General features: G+C 37.8%; 1 protein-coding gene across 1 annotated transcript in view; it reads left to right on the top strand.

Moving 5' to 3' along the window:
• The window catches only part of nol4la (nucleolar protein 4-like a), a 45,636-nt gene that overhangs the window by 1,961 nt on the left and 27,529 nt on the right, over nucleotides 1-16,146 (top strand). The window lies entirely within an intron of this gene.

Genomic DNA, 16,146 nt, shown 5'->3' with positions numbered 1-16,146 from the left:
AAACGCGCAACTATTTCACTATCGTGGCTCGTACGTTTTTATTCTGGTTAGGGAGAGCACTTGCATTGTTCTGTACCGGATGAGGGCGGAGCGGACGGTTGGCACCCGTTGCTCTGGTAACCTACCTGTTCTGCTCTACAATGCTCGCGTTTTTTCACACATCCCAGGACTATGACAGAATCCATCATTAGAAAGACAACCAGAGCAAAATTTCATTTAGAATCAATTTGATGCCCTAGGAATGGACAAAAAATTTGCATCCCTAAGGATGCGCGAGGATGTTGCTATTTATTTATTTTTTCCGATGCATAAAGGTATTTGGTCACGAAGCTTATTTAAAGCCCCAGTCTGGCCAATAATAGTTTTAATATTAGTTTAATAGACATGAATGGTTATCACGACCTATAATTACAGAAGGGGTTTGTGTTTTTATGAAATCAGAATATATATACATATATATATATATATATATAAATGACCAAATTTAATCTAGTGTAAAGGCTGGGATAAACATGCAAGTGACTGTTTTCTTGAAGGTCCTCAACTACCACTGGTGCATTATGCCATGAACAAGACACCATTTTGAGTATTGCCCTCAAGGGGTCCCACCAAAAGACCTTTGTCTGCCATCCAAGAGGGACTGACTCCCCAGAGAATGGCACACCTCAGCCTGAGAAAAATAAGCACTTAAATTAGGAACAATGGTGACATGACTGTTTTAATGAGTATTTTAATGGCTGTTCATACTCGTTTCACTATTCACATAAAATCCCAGTTGTCTGACTGTGCATTTAAAAACACAACAAGGATCTGTGATCATGCAGATGGGAGCCACCAAGTGAGCCTTTTGATCACTTTGTACAAAAAAGTATCATTTTACATTTTTTTAACAAAATAACCAATGCTAAATTGGTGTCGATTAATCCTCGTTAGCAGATAATTGCTATGCAACCATTTGACAGCTCCTAACAGGCAGCTCCCAGCGTGCTTTTAATTTATAAGACTGTGTTAAGAAGAAATGAGGCAGAACTCTGAACATAGTAACGTCTCCCGCCATAGTTAACCCTTCACACAGATGTGTGGGTTTAACTGCCCAAAGGACGTCCAGTGAGCCTGTGGCAATTACAGATCCTCTATCCATAAATTGCTCCTGTAATGGAATGAATGTGCAAGTCAGATGTGAAAGTGAAGTTCATGATTATACATATGAATTACTTGTTGAGAAATACGGCCCTCCCCCCAGAATGCACGTACAATTCTCCACCCACCACTTTCTCTCTCTTTCTCTGAGAACATGTGGCTGATCTGAGGTCTGTATACACTGGCATTCACTATCATTATTTAACAGCTCTCTAATACTGTGTTTGTTTTACCCTTCATCAGTCATTCTGTCCCCTCTGTGGAGCCTCTGTGCATCCTAATACAGCCTTCTGTCACTGCATGACATATACACTACATCTCACATATGATCTGTCAGTCACACAGATGACCAGTTCTGTCATATGGGGGAGGTTATCTGGCCTATGGCCATATATATATATATATATATATATATATATATATATATATATATATATATATATATATATATATATATATATATATAGGGCTGTCAAGTGATTAAAATTTTTAATCTAATTAATTACATGATGTGCTGATTAATTAATGTAATTAGTTGCAAATTAATCGCAAATCAAATCACCCCCAAAAGATAATTTAAAGTCATTATTGTGTTAAATCAGAAAATCAAATAGACATTGTAAAAATGAAATTTATTTATTTAAAATTTATTACACATAAACTTTTAGGCTGAAACAGCTATGATTTATTCAGACACCTTTTTCAGAACACACCTAATGGCTCTCTTTATGAATGGGCCATTGAATCATTGGTTCACCCGATTGATTCATTCAAAACATGGATTCATTCAGAAACGAAACACTGCTGTGTGTTGCTCAGAACAGTTCTGCTCTGGCTTTATAGGTTATATTTTCATTTAAAACAATTCAGTAAACAGACAATATTGTGTGTAAAATATATCACAATATTAACTTCTTATATATTGAACTGTTGTATAAAATCAATATAACATTTACACTAGTGTTATTTGGGATAAACTTAGCACTCGTGTAATATTGCGCTTGTTAATCGTTTGATAGGCCGTTTGTTTAACTATATCATATAGGCCTATATATGAGACAAAAATTCATATGGGGCATTTTTGCTATATCATCACGTAGTGAGTTGCCTGCATCATGTTCGTCACCAATCATCTATATGAAATGTAAGATAAACTACATTAAATGCATAAAATAATTTTATCACATTATTTTTTCCATAATTAATTAATTAAATTAATGCAGTAAATTGATATATATATATATATATATATATATCTCATACACAATCAAATACATATTTTTTTTCTTTTTTCTCTTTTTTTTCTTTTATATAGTACTTTACTATGTACTACTGTACACCTAAAGCGCTTTACAATCATATCAGGGGGTCTCTCCTCAACCACCACCAGTGTGCAGCATCCACTTGGATGATGCGACAGCAGCCACAGTATAACGGCGCCAGTGTGCTCACCACACACCAGCTATAGGTGGAGAGGAGAGAGAGTGATAGTCAATTGAGTGGATGGGGATTATTTGGATGCCATGATTGATAAGGGCCAATGGAGGGAATTCGGCCAGGACACACCCCTACTTTTTTTACAAAAAGGGCCATGGGAATTTTGATGACCACAGAGAGTCAGGACCTTAGTTTAACGTCTCATTCGAAGGACATAATCATTGCCCATGTCAGCCTAAGTTTATCCATGCTTTTTAGTACTTTTTAAAACAAAATTTAATGACTGTTTTCAAACAGGTTTTTCAAACACTCCCCCATCTGTCATTGATTCTGGCTAAAAAGATATCCCCATCCAACTCATGCCACTGGTTGAGCCACTGTTAATGCACCAAGACTGTAGATTTTATTTTAAAATTATTTATTAATTTAATGATTAAAATTTAATATTGAACTATACAATTATTAATTAAAGGCACAGTATGTAAATTTCACCGCTAGACGTTGCTTATTCAAAGCAATAATAAAGACGTAGCTTGACGACGCAGTGATGAAGCGTGGAATAATGGGAGTTGTCGTGTTCACCTCCATAGTTGTTTTCGCTTTATGGGGTTATCTTTGGAGACAGAACCTGCAGCAAATGATAATGAATAATTGTGGTCTATCACAAATGTGCAAAACAAACACCTGTTGCTATATGCAGAGATCGCCGGCTTGCACTACAACTACTTACACATTTTTTCAGGAAGTGCACTGTTTTTCCATGGTTTCTACTGACAGCTGAGGGTAGAGGGATATGACGCCATTGACAGGTGACACAATGATGACACGGGTCGTGGTTAAAATTGTGGTTAAAACTGGTTAAAATTGTGGATTTCTCTGGATTTAAACATTATAAACATTTGGGATAATGTAATTACACATGTCAACAAAATATATAGCAATGTTCTAGTGGTTTTTGGAGAATTTAATGCTTTAATACCTTTAATTTATTTATTTATTTATTTTTAAACAAAAAATTAGCATTTTATTATAATTAATAAAAATAAAACACTATCCGTGAGTTGTTCACATCAGCGCTATTATCTCATCAAGGGCTGGAACAGCTCTATGTACAAACACACACACACACACATATATATATATATATATATATATATATATATATATATATATATATATATATATATATATATAATGCTGCTTGTTATTTCTAAGCTATTTTACACTACGACCTCAAAATTCCAAATTGGCAGTAACTAAAATATGAAACATAACAGCTTTCAATATAAAGGGCAGTGAATCCAAACAACTGAGGTCACTGCATTTCATACCAACCCTGCCATGCTCTTGACCAATCAGCATGCCACAATGTGTCCAAGAACAAGGAAGTGCAACCATCCACACACGTACACACTAAGTGTGTTCACATCAGCGTTATTATCTCATTAAGGACTGGAACAGTAGGGGATCCTTCCCAACCTGCTCTATGTACGCAAATTAGACAACAAACAAAGAAAGAAGAACAAACAAAACAGAGCAGAATAATAAGAGGAACAGAGGCAATAGGGACCTTTTTACAGTAATAGGATACAGAAAAAAGTGGCACAATATATCCGTGCTTCCATTTAGCACTATACGTGTAGCTAATTGTTTTCATCATGTAAAAGTTTGTCTTTTAAATACAGCAGGTTGAAAAGAGGATATTTGAACTGACATGTTCATTGAGGTTAGTTAGTGTGTATGTGTACGTTTCTTTTACAATTTTTAATTCCTAGTTCTACTTTTATTTTCTGTTTCTATTTTTGTGTTAAGAGATAGCGTAAGGGAGACCACACTGTCACTTATCAGTCACACTCTCTCAGTCTTTTCTCTTTATCATCAGCTATAAACACAAAATTGACTTCACCCAGAGTGCTCCCTGCCAGCTCCCATCTGAACATTCTCCTCTCCATCTTCCGCTTTTACCCCCCACCCCACCCCCCATGTGAGCAGTGTCTTCCCTTTTACCTCCCCCTGGGGGGCAGGGCTGCAGGGGGCCATAGTGTGGGTTAGAGCCCCAGTGCAGTGTGGGATGCAGAAGAGTGGCGGAGGGCCTCTCGGATGCAGCTACTCCATGGGTGTGCCAAGTTACTGTGTGTGGGGGCGAGAAGGAGGGGCACCTGATAGAGCAGGGGGCTGTTTATCCTGTGTGGTTTTAAGAGAATCACACTATCTCTGTGGACGAAGAAGAGAGAAAGAGAAGCGAAAAAGCCACTTATAGCATATAAGTTGAACGGCCCATGCTCTTCTGTCTGCGCGCATATCATTCATAAAGCTATTAAATATGTATCTGTTGTGTCACAGGCCCACTGTAGACTTTGTTTCATGAGAGTGGTGCTCAATTCAGCTGCAGGGCATCACAAGCTCGCTCTGCTCTCTGTCTGTCAAACTCTTTCTCTATGTTGCTTTAATATTCTCTCTCTCCCTCTCTCTTGATCTCCTTCTGCTCTTTCTCTTTGTTGCTGTCTTTCTAGTGAGGGGGAGTAACTTCATTTATCACCTGTTATGTCCTGTGGCTAACATTGGGAGCAAAAACACACTCACATGCAGTAAAACACGCAATATCATATTTAGTTGCAACCACAGATTCACAGGTGTTTAGAATTAAAGATTTTTGCTTGCCCAGTCAGGTTACTCACTCAGGATTTACTTGCCCTGCCAACAGTTTCACTGACCCTGCCACAAGAATTTAGAAATTTTATTTTTAGTAATATATTTAATGTGCATATACACTATTGAAAAGTTTGGGGTCAATACGATGTTTTTGAAAGTAGTCAAAGCTCCTTTCAAGGACGCATTATTGTTGTAAAGAGACAATATATTTGTTTATAATGTTACAAAAGATTTCTGTTTCAAATAAATACTGTTCTTTTAAACTTTGTGTTCATCAAAGAATCCTGAAAAAATGTATCACAGTTTCCACAAAAATATTAAGCAGCAGAAATACAAAGTTCTATCATGAAACTCTAATGGGCAGGCTAATAAGTCCTTAACTCAACCTGCTAATAACCACATCATTATCTATAGGTCACATATGATTGGTTCCAGCTGTATTAGTAGCCAATGAGCTGCGTGCTTAATCTTTAAATACATGAGTTAGCATTTGCTTAGCAGCGCAGCGTGCTTCAGAAACCCTCCACCTTCCCCAGCTCCACCTCTATAGATCTGCTACGGGTTATTCATGTACGCTATATTGTACAGCAGCAGCATGTCTTACTTGCTCACAGCAGCGTGTCGTGTATGTATTGGCAGTAGCAAGTCCCGTACTTGCTCTGCAGCAGCAGCAATAATTAACAGCAGCAGCAGCAATAAAGCAGCAGCAGCGTAGCAGATCTATTCCGCCAAGACCAAACATATCTACATTGTCATACAGAACTGTATTGACAATAATGTTTCATGAGCACCAAATCAGCATATTTGAATGATTTCTGAAGGATCATGTGAGTTTGAAGACTGGAGTAACAGCTTCTGCAAATTCAGATTTGCCATCAAGAATACATTACATTTTAAAATATATTAAAATAGAAAATAATTATTTTAATTTGTGATAATATTTCACAATATTACTGTTTTTTATTGTATTTTGATCAAATAAATGCAGCCTTTGTGAGCATAAGAGGCTTCTTTCAAAAACATTTTAAATCTTACAGATCCCAAATTTTTCAACAGTATATGCTTATGCTATTTAAACATTTTTAAACCCAGTTTTTAAATGTTATATTTTTGCCATATATGTATGTTTTTTCGCCAATCACCAATTTCTGTGTTATATATTTATATGTTAAGTTTTCCTTTTTAATAAAATACAAAACTTACTAAAAATTATTTATTAGATTTTCAAATTACTATAATAGTCAACTAAAAACCTAATTAATTATTTTGAGGGTTTTTTCGTAGAAAGTTTACAATTTTATGAAATATAAAAGTATCAGGAATTATAAATTATACTAACAGCTATATAATATCATTCTATTCAATCTATAAATTCATATAACTGAACACAATGTACAAAACATTACAGATTTTTTTGATGCTTCCTGTTCATTCTTGTCATTTTGATAAAGCCATCTAGTTACTAACAGCTCAGTAATGGCACATCAACCATTTCAAAACTCTCTCACACTGGCCCTGGTTCATCAATAGGCGTTTATTGTAAAACCTCCTTTAAAACACATCTCACAGTCTACTGCATTTGCACCAAATGCTGACAGTAACAGATATACGACAGCTCACTGTAAGACTTCACACTGCTCTCCTACCCTTCGCACACTCGTTTTTTCCCCCTTCATCTATGTCTCTGTTGATTTTCAGAAACTGATGAAGAGTCCAGCGAGAGGGAGACTTTTTAAAGATTTTACTTATTAAGGGGGCAAAGGAGAAGAAACGATGCTGCAAGATTTTAAGTGAGGGAAATGATTGCTTTCTGTTGCTATGCCAACGGAAACAGAAATATCCTCATTGCTGTGTATGTGTGTGTGACAGAGTGAAGGTTTAGCCAGTGTTCTGCAGTATGGGCCTATGGCAAGACAACCATGAGCATATTCTTACTCTCTGAGCTGGGGGAAATCTCCTGGTCAAGCGTTCGAGACTCACTCAATCCATCATATCTACTGAGGGATGATAGAGATGCTACAAAAGCATACAGGTGTTTCAGAAAACCTTTGGCATCTTACATCATACCTGTTACCTAATATGACTTATCTGTTGAGAAGCTTAGATGTCAGATGAGTGAATTTTAAGTCTAAAATCAAAAGAAAAAGAGACATTTATACAGTTTGCATGGCCAAGATGAAATTAAATGTTTATGATTTTGTTAATCATTTTGCACCCATAGTTACATAGTAATACAATTACTAAGTAATTATTAATTAATAATTAAATGTACTTTAAGAAAAGCAAGAGGGTAGATACATTATAGGTTGAAAATATCAATTTCTCGATTTTAATCGATTCTCGTTTTGATGAGCCGACATTGTTTCTTAAATCCCAAGAATCGATATTTTGATCTATGCGGTTTTCACTTGATGCATGAACAAAACTTTATTTGTAGCGCACACTATCCAATAAATATTGCCATCCAATAAGTCACAAGTTGAAGTTTTGTGCATCCGAAGATTCAGTCTCTCTCAGCCCCTCCTTTCCGAGAGCCTACTCTACTCTGATTGGTCAGACGGCCCAGTCTATTGTGATTGGTCTACTGCTTACAGCGCATGTCGAAAAAGAAATGCCCATTACCACAACTGAACTTAACCTCTGGAGGCTTCACAAATCCTCAGTGATAGTACACACTGCAAAGACAGTAATTATGGCATCATTTTTACCATATCATTTCAAGCTCGAGTCCAATGATGAAACACTGGAAGAGCTAGTTATTCAACCCGAACCTCCATCGCAAGGACGACTTGATCAGGACGTTTCTCAGTGATATGCTACTGCTACTCAGTTTGTCATATATTATGAGATGTTGCAACTGTAATTCCTCACCATCCGCATTAACAAGTGTATGTCCATCAACATACCGATGTGTATATTTCTAATTTATTGTGCTGCACATGTGGGAATGTATCAATAATGTTAGCCGAGCACTAATGTAAATGTGACTGTACAACAAATCTTGCTCCATCTTACATCATTACTCAAAGTAGTAAGAACAACAGACAATCTGCATTAATGGACACAATTTTAGGTAACAGCAGGCCCACGGCTGATAAGTAAGACAGTAATAATGTGAGTTAGCCGATTAGCCATAGCTACTCAATATAAAACTCAAAACTACGTATATGAACACCTGGTAGAATATACATATACATCAATAATTAATAATACTATCAGGTTGTGATTTTGAGGAACAAGGTGGTCCAAATAAAGTGAGTACTGTCCCATCTTTAATGGATAAGCATTTTGTAAATCCCATTTAGACCTCACAGAGATTTGAGAAGCAATCATCAAAAGGTTATACTGCTGTTGTATCGCTGTGGTAATTTTAACCACTGACTCTTCACATCCTCATCCTTTGGAAGAGTTTATTTGAAGAGAATTTGATTTTGCAGAGCAGAAAACAGCATCTTCTTGACATGTACACAACATGAACCAGCTACAGTGTTTGAGGTGAGGGCGGGTCAAAATAGACATTGTTCGCGGGCAGCCAATGAAGACCATAGGTGGGCATTATGCAAATTTGTTAAATTGTTACATAATAAGTTATTAAAGTAAGACTGGAATTACTGACGATTCATTTCAGCAGTTCAGAATCAATTATTTTTTTGAGAGACAATAACTTTATTTATTGTGCCTATAATCTTTAAAACTTTACAGACCTTTTACATTCACAAACAGCTATAATAAACACTGCATTCAAGGTAATATGAAAAAGCATATTAGGGGCACTTTAACATGTACCTGATATCTAAAACGAATCGTGATTGCATTTGAATTAAATTGCAAGCTTGTGAATTGAAAACAAATCGAATCATGAAATTTGTGTCAATGCCCTGGCCTAATACATTACAGAATTTTTATAAAAACAAACCGTCACAACCTGTAAATATACTTTAAAGCTTTTCTCTAATAATTCTTTGAATAGCTTCAGATCTAACACCTTCTCCAATGCAACACTGCAGTCAGCTATTTCCATCAGTGTATGTGTATTTTTGTGTGTTTTTTACCGTCTACCCTCTCTTGCTCAGAACTCCAGGTCAGCAGAAGGCTGATCTGTGCAGAGAAACACTCTCAAGAGACGCAGTTGTCTGGCCTGCAGGGATCAGGGGACACTGTCCTCTGTCCTGAAGGAGTTGCTTCTCTTGGCGACTGATCTCAAAAATACACACATATCCAGTTATCCACCTAAATGACTGCTGACAACAGTACACGTATCCACACTCAAATGCGTGAAGAAGAGAAGGCCTTAAACTGTAGCAAACCACTTTTCGCTTCCATTATTAGCATATCACTGAGGAAGAAAATCAGGCAAAAATCTCATTATGATAAGTGATTAATTAGCGAGCGTATCTGCAGAGAGCCTTGGAGAAAAAGGGATCTAAACAGACCTTCCCTCAGCTCCCCACCCCACCCCTCCAAACCCAGAGACACTCTGTACCTCAACAGTGGCCTTTTATCTACCAGTCATTTGCATGAATGCTAACAGTTTTGCATGATGCATTTGCAATAGCAGGTTACGACATGAAAAGACCACTGAGTGCACTGTGCTGTCTACACGCAACATACAAGACAGTCACAATGTCCACCGACACAAAGACTCTCTATCTCACATACTTCATTAACACTGACCCAAAAGTCCTTAAATCAGTTCTTGCTCTTAAAGTTTAATATGCAAAAACTCAATAACTCAAATAAAGAGACTTTTATTAAAATGAAAAGTCACTAAGGATGTGTTTATTTGATCAAAAATACAGTAAAATATTAATATAATTTAAAATAGCTGTTTTCTATTTTAATATATTTTAAAATGTAACATTACTCCAGCTTTCAGAGTCACTTGATCCTTCAGAAATCATTCTAATATGCTGGTTTGGCGCTCAAGAAACTTTTCATTATTATCAACATTGAAAACAGTTGCTGCTTAATATGATCTGATAATATAAAATGAATTATTTGATGAATAGAAAGTAAAAAAACAAAACAACTTACTGTTCCTAAACTTTTGAAGTTATATAAGTTGAAAGTTGTTTAATGAAGTCCATCTGCTGCTTCTTATACAAACCAATGATTGATTTAACTAAAAGTTTGCATTGTTAGCTGTCGGCAATCATATCAGAGGACAAAAAATGTTACCGTGTTCTGATTGTGCTACTAGACACACACACACACACACACACAAACACACACACACACATTCACACACACACACACACACACACACACACGCTTGATTGACCCACTTCAGTCTGTCTCTTAGAAGTGAGAAGCCTCCTACTTGAAATGGATGTTTGATTCAGAAGTAGGTGATCTGATCTAGTATCCCCTTTCCTCTCCTCTTACTATTTCCCATCTTTAATGCTATTGTCTTTGAGATTTTGGGATCACAGAAGTAGAATCGGTCCATTTGTGTGAACCCTTTGGTCTGAATCTGTAGGAATGTAGGAGGAATGTATAAATGTGAAAAGTGAAGTTATGTGCATTTAGGGTGCATGTATATGTATATTGTCAGTGTGTGTGTTTGTTTTTGTGTGTACCGCATGTGCTTGTGTGTGTGTGATGAGAGAGGGTCGAGGATGGTGCTGCTCTGGTGTTCCTCCCCTCGGCTCCTTCTCTCTGTTGCCATGGAGAGACCGTTCTCCTCTCCCATAGGAGAAGAAATTAACACCATTTTTAACTGGCTCCAGGGCCTCCCCCCTACCAGAGAGAGAAAGAGAGAGAGCTCCTACAAACACACACTTGCACACCTACACAGATAACCACACACAGACACAGTCCTGGTACACGCTGCCTCCCTGAGCGGATTTGGGAGGATGTGTGCATGTGTGTGCGAGCGAATAAAAGCTTTCTCCATCTCTATTCTGGGAGGATGCAGCTTTGGGACAAAAGAGTGTCTCACTCTATCTCCCCCTCCTCATATTCACCCTCCCTACCCTCTGTGCCACTCTCTCTCTCTCTCTCTCCTTTGTAATTAACTGCTGCAGTCTCTCATTAGCGTTGTGATCCTGTCCGGTTGTCTCACTGTCTGCGCCCCCCCTCCCCACCACGCAATTACACCATGACACCAGGGTCACGTGACCCAGCAGACACCTCAGAGCATGAACAGAACATGTTTATACCCACATGCAAACAAGTGTTTTATTTTCTGTGGTTTAGCCTTATGTAAGACCATTGTAGAGCTTGAGGGTTTCATATTAGTTGTTGATTGATATGGGTTTTCTGATGATTGATTCTTGAAATTCTTTATCTTTTTTTAGATATACTTTTGACATTTATGCCTATAGTACAGAGAGCAGACAGGAAGCAAAGTGAGAGAGAGAGAGAGAGAGAGAGGGGGGGGGGGGGGGATTGGAAAGGACCACAAGACTCAAACTCACCCGAAGCACAACCACACTGTGTGTCAGAAAGCTGCCCACGAGGCTATCGACTATGACTGTGCCTACTAATCTTGAATTTTTGTTTAGCTCATCAAGTCTAGTGATACATTGAAATGAAAATTTTTGTCCCAAACCAAACATCCTGGAAATACTGGTCCAAAAAAATGAAAAACAATTAAATTAAACAATTAAAATAATTATTTTAATTTTTGACTTTGTTTGGAATAACGAAACATGTTTGATAGAATTATAAATTTTTTATATTTATTATAATATTTTTTATATTATATTATATATTATTACGCTTTCAAATTGCAAATATGCTAAAATGTGCATAAATACTGTTGCTTAATATGATCTAATAGCTAAGTGATGTCAGCTGAAAAGGAAACCTGTTTCAGACAAAGTTTAAAGATTAAGAAGACAGTTAATGTGCACTGGGAATGTGCATTAAGAAAAAATTGGTCCATTTTGATTTCATGTTCACTTTTGCAGTCTCACAACAATGTCTGATATCCTGCTTGACTACCACACATAAGGAACTGTACATCAGGCACACACAAAATACTTTTAAGGGAGCACGATAGAGACCAAAGCTTTATAGTGACAGACTAACGCAGATGACAGTTAATGATCAGTTGTGTCTGGGTAATGTGGGTGCAGGGATTCAGATGGAGCTCAGGGAAGAGCTGCGCCTGTTCAAGGAGCTGAAAGCGTCCGTCACACCCTGTCAGAGAGAGAGAGAGAGAGACAGAGAGAGAGAGGAGGGAAGAAAGAAACGAGTAGCTGAATGAGAGGGAGGGTTAGGAATAAGGAAAGAGTTAAAGGAAAGAGAGAGAAAAGTGTAATATGGATTTAATGGGAGAGCATCGTGAATGTATAGTGGCAGGAAAGTGGAGAGAGTGTGTGTGTTTTGGGGGGGTGGGGGTGTCAGAGGATTGAAAAGAGGAGATGAGAGCAGAGGAAAGGAACGGAGGGATTACACTTCATCTTTCCTTGACCTTCGTGCACAAAGATTCACATGCCGCACCCCTGCCCTGTAACCCTCTTCTAAATCTCCCACCTCCTGCTGAGAAAACGGATCTCTACGATTTGTAGGTCCATACATTTTGCTGGCCTCACAGGGTGGAGATGGGACTTTAAGAGGTGACCTGTTATCAGATTTGCAGCAAGCTGATCTGAATCAGTTGAAACAGTTCCTCTCTCACACATGAGCACACACACACACACACACACACACACACACACACACACACACACACACACACACACACACACACATTTCTGGCACTTCCACTGTAATACAAATATTTCCCCCATTTTCCCTCAAGCACTATATCACAGTAATGTGTTATGGCAGCTTTAACAAACAAAGCAATTCATAAATATACTGCTGGATATTAAGTGTCTAGGTGTCTGATAGCAAACAACACTCAATTCACTCTCACTGTAATATAATTAGTGATGTTTGCTAAGGCTTGCAGCACTATAACTATTGCTCATATGGGCCGGATAGAATTCAACTTTGGACAGAAGTCATCCTGTAGCGATGAGTGATATCTCAAATTGTGCGGGTTGTGCAGAAGAGGTGCAATATTACTTTTCTAAGCAAACTAACTTACCCTGGTGGAGGATAAAAAGAGCAAGAAACAATAAGAAATAAACTCATACTGAAGGCAATCTCTTACAAAAGCACAATACACTAAATACCACTAGCAACGTCCTAGAAACTGCATAACAATGCAGTAAAAAACACTCCTAACACCTTAGCAACCAAATAGTAACGCGCATGGAAATGATCCACTTATGGCACAAAATAATTTACCACCATGGTGCAAGTATAGTAGTCAGTTTTCTTTAGAAAATATCCAAATAAAAATAATTCTTGACCCCACAAGAGACTGATATTTTATTCTCTGGTACATCTGTGATTGTTCATCTACAATGCTTTAGTTTATCATTGCTTTAGTTTATCTGAACACTGATGGGGCAGCAGTGAGCAAAGACTAGATTAATGTGGTGACACTACAGTAATGTCCCACTGGCTACTCAAGCTATAGGCTTCAAGCTATTGCAAAAAGCATCTTACATATATGCATTTCTATCATGTCCCGTTTAGGTCATGTTCGGTTACGTTGCTCTAGTCTATCAGGTCTTTTCACCGTAAATATTTGCTAGGGCTCTTCTATCTCTGTCGGCCCATGCATATGTGCGTGTGTGCGCGAGTGTGACCCAGCTGCCTCCTTTCTCTTGCCCCCTCCCTTCACTGCCCCTGTGTGTGTACGAATGTTCAGAGACTCTCTGTCTGTGTGTGTGTGTGTGCGACTGCCAGAGGGGGTTGGGGGTCGGGGTGGCCGCTTGCCGAATCAGCCCCTCCAGTCTCCTAGCAACAGAGCTGTTTGGAGCGGGACGGGTGAGAGAGGGAAAGAAAGAGAGAGAAAAGCAGAGAGAAAGAGAATAGGAGGGATAGAGAAGAGGAGAGGGAGATTGAAAAATATGCCACATCTGGAAAAAGCCAAGGCTTGCAGGGTCTCAAAAAAAGAGAGAGAGACAGATAGAGTTTTAGAAGGGGAAATGCTGATTGCTGCTGCTGACAATTCACAGCGCTTCTTTAAAATGATGAGAGGATGATGAAACCGTGCACTTTCAGGCCCAGAAAGCAGCATCTCACACGCCAGTTCAGCTCTACAGTGGTTTAATGATTAAACACACACACTGTTGCTCCACGTCGGGAACAAACAGTCAGCTCAACCTGAGAATCTAAACACTGCGCTTTTGTGCTTTGAGGAAGAGTGAGTGAGGAGTGAGTTCACCTCATCAGGGTTAACAAAACATTCACTGTGTGAGTCATACTATCTGCAGTCACAATTGGTTAATGTTTGTCATATTAGTAACAGTCCGCCACTTTCAAATTTGAAATGTTTACAACCAAGCGTTCTTGTAATATTTATTTATTTTTTTCTATTTTTAAACACTCTGGATTACTCGATTGGTCAATAGTTGCATTCTGTAGTAAATATTTTTGACCACTAAACTTGACCACTGATTCACCATTGTTGCAGTCAACTGATTGCCTAAATAGCAAAAAATGAAAGTTGCGTCATCATTTACTCACCTTCACATTGCACTGTATGACTTACAGTGCCGTTTTTTTTTTACAGTACAGCAATTTTACAGTAAAAACGCAGCACCTATGGTTGCTATTCTGTGCATCATCCAACACTTTGCACTCCAGGCCAATAGGTGGCAGAAATGCAACTTTTTATCCTGGTGGGTTGAAATATGGATCAGAAATGAAATGATAGTGAGTAAATCAACTTTTCTTTAAAGGAACTGTTCCTGTTCCTTAAAAGAAACAAATAGTCATTTTGCAGTCTATTGTCTCACTTGAATTACATTAGATTCAACTTTACTATTATTGTGCTGAATACATCAATGGAATACAATATTTCTAGGGGTGTGACGAGACGGGTATCTCACGAGACGAGACGAGACTCGAGATTGAGTTCACGAGACGGGACGAGACAAGATTTTTACACACTATTTTTAAGAAATCCTCAATGGCGAAAAACAGGACTAGAAAAAATATTCTGCAGGTGTATTTGAAATGTTTTAACTAATCATCTTATAATGAATGTCATTCAGTTCTACTTTCTGAGTATGAATTATCATATGCAGTAAAAGACAACAATACTCAAGTACTATAAAAGGTTTTGCTACTAACTCAACTGACTGACTTCTCTTCTGTATGATTTCAGTCTCTTCAGACCTTACTGTACATGATTTATGAGCTTCTACAACTTTTGACCTCCTAACTGAACTCCTTTCCACAAACTGATCATAGAAATAAAAACAGTATAAATAAAAATGGTAACACTTTACAATAAGGTCTCATTTATTAACATTAACATATTAACCAACATCAACTAACAATGAGCAATATATTTGATACAGTATTTATTAATCTTTGTTTATGTTAGTTAATAAAAATAGTCATTCATTGTTAGTTCATGATAGTTCACAGTGCGTTAACTAATGTTAACAAATGAAACCTTATTGTTTGTGCTTAATAAGATTAAGAGAAAACTGTTATTCATTTTTATGGTAACACTTTACAAGTTGAAACCATAATCGCACCCTCTCAATATTCAAAGTGCAAATAAGACCAACTTTTTCTTTGATACAGAGCTAAGAGATGGTTACAACTACACTGCCCAGCCTAAAATAGCTCATATTGAGAGATATTTGCATTCACCAGGGAGCCGCTTTCAAAATGCGGGGTATTGAAATTGCGCGTTTACTTTCACTTTCAGCGATCGCGCATACTCTTTAAATATGGAGCGGCGGCAACCGTTATCCAACCGAATTAAATGTTTTTTATTTAAACACAAAGCAAAAGGACAGTGGAGGCGTAATGTAAACGTAGCGGTGGCATATTCTTTCCTAATCATCCTAACACTCTGTCATGGCAACATCACGAGACTACTTTTCGCCTCGA

Source organism: Megalobrama amblycephala, linkage group LG12 (genome assembly GCF_018812025.1).
Source record: "Megalobrama amblycephala isolate DHTTF-2021 linkage group LG12, ASM1881202v1, whole genome shotgun sequence".
Classification (NCBI taxonomy): domain Eukaryota; kingdom Metazoa; phylum Chordata; class Actinopteri; order Cypriniformes; family Xenocyprididae; genus Megalobrama; species Megalobrama amblycephala.
The sequence above is the reverse complement of the archived record's forward strand: the minus strand, read 5'-3'. Positions and strand labels throughout refer to the sequence as shown.